The 8,213-nt window shown below is 46.0% G+C and overlaps 1 protein-coding gene across 1 annotated transcript in view; it reads right to left on the bottom strand.

Moving 5' to 3' along the window:
• Nucleotides 1-8,213, bottom strand: part of KCNJ5 (potassium inwardly rectifying channel subfamily J member 5) — a 63,757-nt gene that overhangs the window by 31,391 nt on the left and 24,153 nt on the right. The window lies entirely within an intron of this gene.

Raw genomic sequence — 8,213 nt, forward strand, 5'->3', positions numbered from 1 at the left:
CTTACCCCTGTGCTCCGCACTGGTGAGGCCGCCCCTCGATTCCTGGGTTCAGTTTTGGGCCCCTCACTCCAAAAAGGCCATTGAATGACTCGAGCGTGTCCAGAGAAGGGCAACGGAGCTGGTGCAGGGTCTGGAGCACAGGTCTGATGGGGAGCGGCTGAGGGAACTGGGGGGGTTTAGTCTGGAGAAGAGGAGGCTGAGGGGAGACTTCATGGCCCTCTCCAACTCCCTGAAAGGAGGGTGCAGAGAGGGGGGATGAGTCTCTTGAGCCAAGGAACAAGTGCCAGGCCAAGAGGGAATGGCCCCAAGCTGTGCCAGGGCAGGGTCAGACTGGCTCTTAGGAAGGATTTCTTTGCAGAAGGGGTTGTTGGGCGTTGGAATGGGCTGCCCAGGGCAGGGGGGGAGTCCCCATCCCTGGAGTGGTTGAAGAGTCGGGTTGACCCAGCGCTGAGTGATCTGGTGGAATTGAGAACGGTCAGTGTGAGGTTCATGGTTGGGCTGGAGGAGCTTCAAGGTCTTTTTCAACTGAGATGATTCTGGGATTCTGTGAAATTCCTGCTTTCTAGTCCAGAGCCAAGGTAGAGGCTTTAAAGCCAGCTGCCTCTTGAAGGAAGCTGTGTATCACCCAAAGCACCTTCTCCAAACCTTAACCAGGAACAGTCCAGCCAGAGCTGTGCCCACTGTATCACTGCCCCTCAGGGACCATTGTTTTTCCAGCCTGCATATTAAGCCTTACATACATGAAGACGCACCACATCGCTCATGCAAAACTCGCAGGCTATAGCTGATACTTCGGGCTGCTTTCTATTACCAAACGTGGTAACAGCTCTCTGCTGTCAAGCCTGTTCTTACTGCCCTCCCGAGTGACTCGTTTTGATGGGTTCACTCATCTGTAAAACAGTCATTCTTTACATGGCTATTTCTAATGTCCTGACCTTCAAAAGCAAGGCCCAAGGTTTTTGCATGATTGTCTAGTAAATGTACTCTGTAAAGAGAGCAAGTCGCTGAAGCACCTGCAGTTCTTTGCTGGCAGAACAACCCAGGATGCCTCATATTATTTTCTTTTGATAACAGCAACCACAGACAAAATCAATGGTGACTTTTATGGGCACAATGTGAGACTGTCAGCCCACTCTGCTGCCCTTAGAAACAAGGACAAAGTTACTACTGGGCTCTGTTATTACTAGTGGTAAAGGGTCAGCTGTGGATTTAGCAGACAGAGGGCAGGAACCCCAGGGGCCACAGTTCCCTTTAGCACTGCCGACATGGCACACGTACTCTTCAGTCGCGCTTGCGGCTGCTCAGAAGTACAGACTTGGCTTGTGGATCCCACTCTCCCTACAGAGGCGTTGCCTAAATTTCACAAGGCCAGGCTCCACGGGGCTGTGAACTAAACTCAGACAACAATCAGTGGTAACCCTTTTGCTGGGGACAGAACAGAACAAAGAGCATAATATGTGCAAAGAGGATGTGCTGATTTCTTCACTACCCTGTCCTCCGTCTGTGTTGCCTCTGGGACCATATTCCTACTCCTGGGAAATAACTAAACAAACAATCACTCCACACAATTTGCTCACTCCCTTACTCTGCCTAACACTGTGAGCTCCATCCAGCCCATTAGCTGCAAAGGGAATTCAACAGAGCTCTCATTCTTTCAAGCGGTATGCTCTCAGCTTTCTTCATGACTCCCATGAGAGATCAATGCCTGACTTCAGTGGGTCAGGATATCAAACCAGGCTTTCTACCTTGCTTTGCCTTTCTCTGCTTTGGATATCATCTATGACAAATAGGATGCTGCCTGCTTCCTGTATCTTTCTCTCCCTCCCCTGCATTCTGAAAGAGAAGGTGAATTTCATTTATTAATGTTGATAAAGTCCACGGAGACTTGCAGATAAAAAAACTCAATGTGAAGCAGAATATAATGTTCTACCTTGCAGAAAGCTTATGCTTTACTATTTCTTTTCAAAGCACCTACTGACATTGCTAGGCAACTGGGACATTGTCCAAAATAAAACCAGTAATAATAATAAAACAAACAAAACCTGAGTCTAACAGCCTATAAAATGTAGCTGAGGACTGTCAGGTAAACAGAGAACAGTTGGAATGATGGTCAATTGTCAGCTGACCCAAAAAGTAACCCTAGAGATAAAATCCAAGGGGGACACAACCACCATCCAGAAGGTCCTGCCTCAGAGAGGAGCAGCAAGATCAGCTTGTTGGATTGTCAAGAATGGCAGTACAAGGGATGGCCACTGTCGTGCAAAGAATAATGCAGGGTTGTATCTATATAGAACTCTTCCTTTCTTCATCTGCAAAGTACAAAGGGTGGAAAAACTGAGTACAGACAACAGACTTACCTAAAGTTCATATTCAGTTCTCCAGAACCCTGTTTTCTGTTCTCCAGAACTAAAGTTCATATTCTGTTCTTCAGAAACTGAAATTTGCTGGCAGTGTTTAACACAGCTCCAGAAAGACAACTGCAAGCAAGTACAATATACCCTAATCTTCTTATTCCTGTTTGTTTGCCAGCTGAACAGGAGCCAGCAGTGTGCCCAGGTGGCCAAGAAGGCCAATGGTATCCTGGCTTGTATCAACAATAGTGTGGCCAGCAGGGACAGGGAAGGGATCTGACCCCTGTGCTCGGCACTGGTGAGGCTGCACCTCGATGAGTGGGTTCAGTTTTGGGCCCCTCACTCCAAAAAGTCCATTGAATGACTCGAGCGTGTCCAGAGAAGGGCAACGGAGCTGGTGCAGGGTCTGGAGCACAGGTCTGATGGGGAGCGGCTGAGGGAACTGGGGGGGTTTAGTCTGGAGAAGAGGAGGCTGAGGGGAGACCTCATGGCCCTCTCCAACTCCCTGAAAGGAGGGTGCAGAGAGGGGGGATGAGTCTCTTGAGCCAAGGAACCAGCGGCAGGCCAAGAGGGAATGGCCTCAAGCTGCGCCAGGGCAGGGTCAGACTGGCTCTTAGGAAGGATTTCTTTGCAGAAGGGGTTGTTGGGCGTTGGAATGGGCTGCCCAGGGCAGGGGGGGAGTCCCCATCCCTGGAGGGGTTGAAGAGTCGGGTTGACCCAGCGCTGAGGGATCTGGTGGAGTTGGGAACGGTCAGGGCGAGGTTCATGGTTGGGCTGGAGGAGCTTCAAGGGCTTTTCCAGATGAGATGATTCTGGGATTCTGTATAGCTGCTTTCTGGCAGACAGGAGAGAGTCCCCATGCAGATATGCCTGGCTGTGCAGCATGTGCCACCCCACTCCTTATCAAGCTATCAGGTTTGCTCCAGCAAGCAGGATATCACATGCTCCAGAAAAAGCCTTTGGCTAGACACATCTGTGCTCACAGCAAACCTGGGCCTGACAGCCTCAGGGACTCTCAAAGGCCCATGCAGGGACAACACCTTGAGACTGTCATTTTAGAAACATCTCATGCCCTTGAGAACAACATAAACTTTCATAAATAGCTTTTTAGAGCTTACAGAAGCGTGTTTATTTGGAAAACAACGAGCGAGGAAACAGGCGAAGGATGAAACGAAGTGTGATCCCATTTTAAGGCTTCATACCATTTGATCAATGGCAGCTCAGAAAAACCTTGTTAGAGCACAGTGTGTACCTGAGATATCTGTGCTCATTCTTCTACCAAATTAATAACCGTTGTCACTGAGTTGCAGCTAGTTACCCTTTTTAATACCATCATATATAATAGAGGGATGACAGCTCTAACGGCTAATGCAGAAGCCTGATGCTACTAGACAAACCTAGATGAAAATCTAGAAACAAAACTTCAGCAGGTGTTAGCTGGTGACACCAGTTCTTCAGTGACTTCAAACACTTTCCTACATACAGTGTTTTAAACTTCTATTTTCCTAGGTTCAAGTTGAAAAAAAGATCTCAGATACCTTCCAACCAGACGCCAGGGTCATTGTTCAGAGCAATCACTAGGTTTGTAGCATCACACACATATTTGATTGACAGACGTCTGAACATGAGCCAGCAGTGTGCCCAGGTGGCCAAGAAGGCCAATGGCATCCTGGCTTGTATCAGCACTAGCGTGGCCAGCAGGGACAGGGAAAGGATCTCACCCCTTTGCTCAGCACTGGTGAGGCTGCACCTCGATTACTGTGTTCAGTTTTGGGCCCCTCACTCCAAAAAGTCCATTGAATGTCTCGAGCGTGTCCAGAGAAGGGCAACGGAGCTGGTGCAGGGTCTGGAGCACAGGTCTGATGGGGAACGGCTGAGGGAACTGGGGGGGTTTAGTGTGGAGAAGAGGAGGCTGAGGGGAGACCTCATGGCCCTCTACAGCTGTCTGAAAGGAGGGTGCAGAGAGCTGGGGATGAGTCTCTTGAACCAAGTAACAAGCGATAGGACAAGAGGGAATGGCCTCAAGTTATGCCAGGGAAGGTTTAGACTAGATGTCAGGAAGTATTTCTTTACAGAATGGGGTTTTAGGGAGTGGAATGGGCTGCCCAGGGAGGTGGTGGAGTCCCCATCCCTGGAGGTGTTTAAGAGTAGGGTCAACATAGCGCTGAGAGATCTGGTGTAGATGGGAACTGTCAGTGTTAGGTTAATGGTTGGACTAGATGATCTTCAAGGTCCTTTCCAACCTAGTTAATTCTGTGATTCTGTGATTCTGTGATTTTCATCACAGATTGCTTTGCTTGGGAGAGCAGAAGGGGCCAGGTGATGAGGACGCAGATGCCAATATAAGATGGTGCTTTCTATCAATACAAGTCTTACCTCTTCCTCTGTGTGCTCAGCTTAACTATTTAAAAGGAGGATTCAGTGACTAGAAAAAGGGAAGTGACTCATGACTGTACTCCTCACGGGTGATTACACACCCTCCACGCCACCAAGGACTACTCAGAGGTGCCGTTAGCGCTCTGCCCTGCTCCCTGTGACCTGTGCTAAACACCCAGCTTGCTGCAGCCGGGAAGGAAAGAAGTGTCTTTGTTGCAGTCCACCCATGCCCTATATTTTTTCAGAGGAAGTAAGGATTTCCCTGGCACAAACCTCCTCTGCCAAGCAGCTGAATTACGAGTAAATACAAGTAATGCGCTTTACTCCATCCAGGGAGAAGTTGGCACGATTTCCCCCGTGAACAGAGTTGCATAAAACCCACTTTCCCCACGTGGCGTTATCCACAGAGGTGTTCTACCTTGCGGGCTTGCCAGGGGACTGGGGGGGATTCTAGGCCACGCCGTTTCAGGAAATCTTTATTGCAGCTATGCTGTGGTAGCATAACAACTTAAAGAGTGCCAAATTCTCGTCACTATTTCTCTGTGCTTTCTGAAAAGTCACAGAAAAATTAAGCGTGCGAACGTGTCTAGGAGACACAAAACAACCCATCAGCAGGCAGTCAAGTTTCTCTCTCGTGCTGTGAAGTCTCGAGTACTGTTTTCCCCTCTCTAAGCCCACCTGCACCGCTCTGTAAAGAAGAGGGCAGGTAATACGAGGCCTCTGTTGCTCTTCATCTGCTGACTATGACTTCAAGGAGTTAAATAACACAGGTCTCTGCCTTTTTGGATTTCCACATGCATTGCCAAGCCAGCACTACAGCCAGCTTTGTTCTTGAATTTAAATAGCCTATGCATTTAAATTTTGTCATTACAGTTAGCAGAGGAGGCCAAGGGCTTCAGCTACCCGCTGTCTAAGAATAAGGAAGGCTGAAGTGATTAGGGAGCTTTTATTTTCATTAGTAGCAATGCTTGAAGGTGCTGGAAGGGATGAGGGATAGAATCAGCTTCATCTGTTACACTGTTCTTCCATTTCAGACACTTGCTGTCCTAGAGATTTACACTTTCTTCAAGGTTATCTACAAGCTGGCATGCATGGCTATTTGTTTAAGGAAGGGTGTCGGTGACGCTCCCTGCTAAGAGGAGCAAAAACCCAGTTCTCATATTTCTCTCTCAGCTATGATGGTGCTTGTTCACAGAAAAGAAAGTTTTGGGAATGAATCACAATTGTCCCTACATCAGACTGAATATTCAGTCTCCTGTTACTGCCATGCTCACTGCTACACTACTATCTAGAGTATGCTCAGCATTTTGAGTCATACACAATGAGACGTAAGTGGAAGGACAGAATCATCTCTCCTGGGACTCAGAATAAAATAGCAATGGATTTCAAATTCCTCCCCATGGTAAGCACAAAGTAAATAAGTACTGGGAGGCTGCCAGCCTAGCTACGCTGAGGTTAATGAATAAACAATTGCCTGCAGTACTGACTTGCCTACTATACTTAAAATATGTATCTTTGATTATATCTTAGGGAGACCTCCTCTTCTATAAATAACAATTCCAAAAGATAAAGGCATTAAATCTTTTTTCCTTTGACAAAACAGAGATTATCAACATTAATACAGAAAAACTGCTATCAGGCAAACAGGCTTTTCATAGAGGACTTGCTTTTTATAGAAAATGTTGACTTTATTGTGGAAAACACAACACTGAAAAACAAGAAAAAATTGCAAAAATAGCAAGGGACATTCTGAAAATGTTAGCTCAGTCACACCTTGTTTTCCCCTTTTCTTCTTTATGGGAGATGCTCTCAAAGCACACATTCCAGGAAAACAATGAAGCAAGCTCAGAAAAGGGAGATCATTATGAATTAGGAGAGCTTCTGGCATACCAAGGTCACTTCTGAAAATGGGGTTTAATTGCTTGGTTAAGGGTGCATTTTTGGAAATGTTACCCTAGGTGAATAAAATAGTCCCTTTAACAAACACAGCAGCCTAGATTTCCAAGTCTTGGGTGATTTTGAATATCCAACATGAAAGACAATAAAGAGAAATAATTTTGCAGTGCACTTTGTGGGAACCTCTGCCATTTTAGGGGTCTCAGACAGAGCACCTAGGAGTCATTTGTCACTTGTGAAAATCTAGGTCATTTACTCCCCTCCTCCTGCTCTGCTTTTTTCATGCCAAATATAGAAAGAATTTTCTGGCTTCAGACTGAATAAAGTTGTTAATTACACTCTTTCCTAAAAACCTGCAATTGAAATTCACTTGGGGAGTTTCTAAAAGCTGTGGAAAGCTATTCTTTTTTGTAATATTCTTTTGACATGTCTTAGAGGAAAAAAGAAGAAAGCCCATTTGCTTTTAATTTCTCAGTTTTGAGGATAATATTTAACAGAAGTAAATCCCTTTAAGGGCTCAACTATGCTCTTTGAAGCTAGTGGGGGAAAAAAATCCCATTGAGTTTCATTGCAGGAGAACTAGCTTGCTTCTTTGAAAAATTATGTTAAACAATCTGCAGTATGTTGTGTGATGCAAGACAATTAATTGGTGCCATCATGAACTGCCAATAGGTGAAAAGGACAAGATTCCTGCATGTGCTAGGCACAGTGTAAAAATAACCAGATTATACAGCCATTATCTCCTGGGAAAAGTATCTGGAGCAATTCCATCATCAATTCCTGGTGCTATAAAAGCCTGTATGTGGTGGTGTCACTAACAGCATACCTGCTTCACAGGAACATTAAGAGGTGTAACGGATGGATTAACATGCTTTGGAGATGAAAAGTGCTGCTTGAGTATTATCAACTTTATTATTAATAACGGAGCTATTAAAACAATGGGATGGCTAATAACAGAGCTTAATTCCTTACATCAGTGCTTTTTGTCTTCAGAACACTTGGGGGCAAACGCTTGCATCACTGAGTCACAAAGCTCCTGTTGGTTTCAACTGTGTGAATAGATCTGGCTCTGCCCAAGCGTTAAATAACTTTTTTTAACATACAAATCCTGTTTCCAAAGACTCAGAGGATCCTACCTGCAGGATGTCCTCCACCTGTCCCTGGTAGGTGGCTAGAAGCACTGGGTTCTTATTGCTGTTTAACCTCGGGTAGATCAGCTTGAGTCTGGGGATTTTCATGTTGAGGGCTGGACTAATTTATTTACAGTAGGCTTCCAACAGATAGGGGTGTAAGCTGCTCCAGCCATCTAAATCCTCTCTCTACTGATGGAGAAGGATGGGCACATCTACAAGGCCTAAGATGCTTGTCCTAGAGTGAGAAGAAACAGCTTCCGAACACGAGAGAGAACCAGAAGAATTTGCTTTATTAGACACCTAATTTTTGCGTGCCTATAAGTAAGTGAGGTGATTCCAGGCTTACATCACTCGATCCCTGATCAACAGGATGCAAAGGCACTCTACCAAAGGATTGAGAAATACAAGAGATGCACGTTTCTTTAAGCTCCAAGATGGCAGCAATGCAGGGAGGGCA

Source organism: Strix aluco, chromosome 23, assembly GCF_031877795.1.
Source record: "Strix aluco isolate bStrAlu1 chromosome 23, bStrAlu1.hap1, whole genome shotgun sequence".
Taxonomy (NCBI): Eukaryota; Metazoa; Chordata; class Aves; order Strigiformes; family Strigidae; genus Strix; species Strix aluco.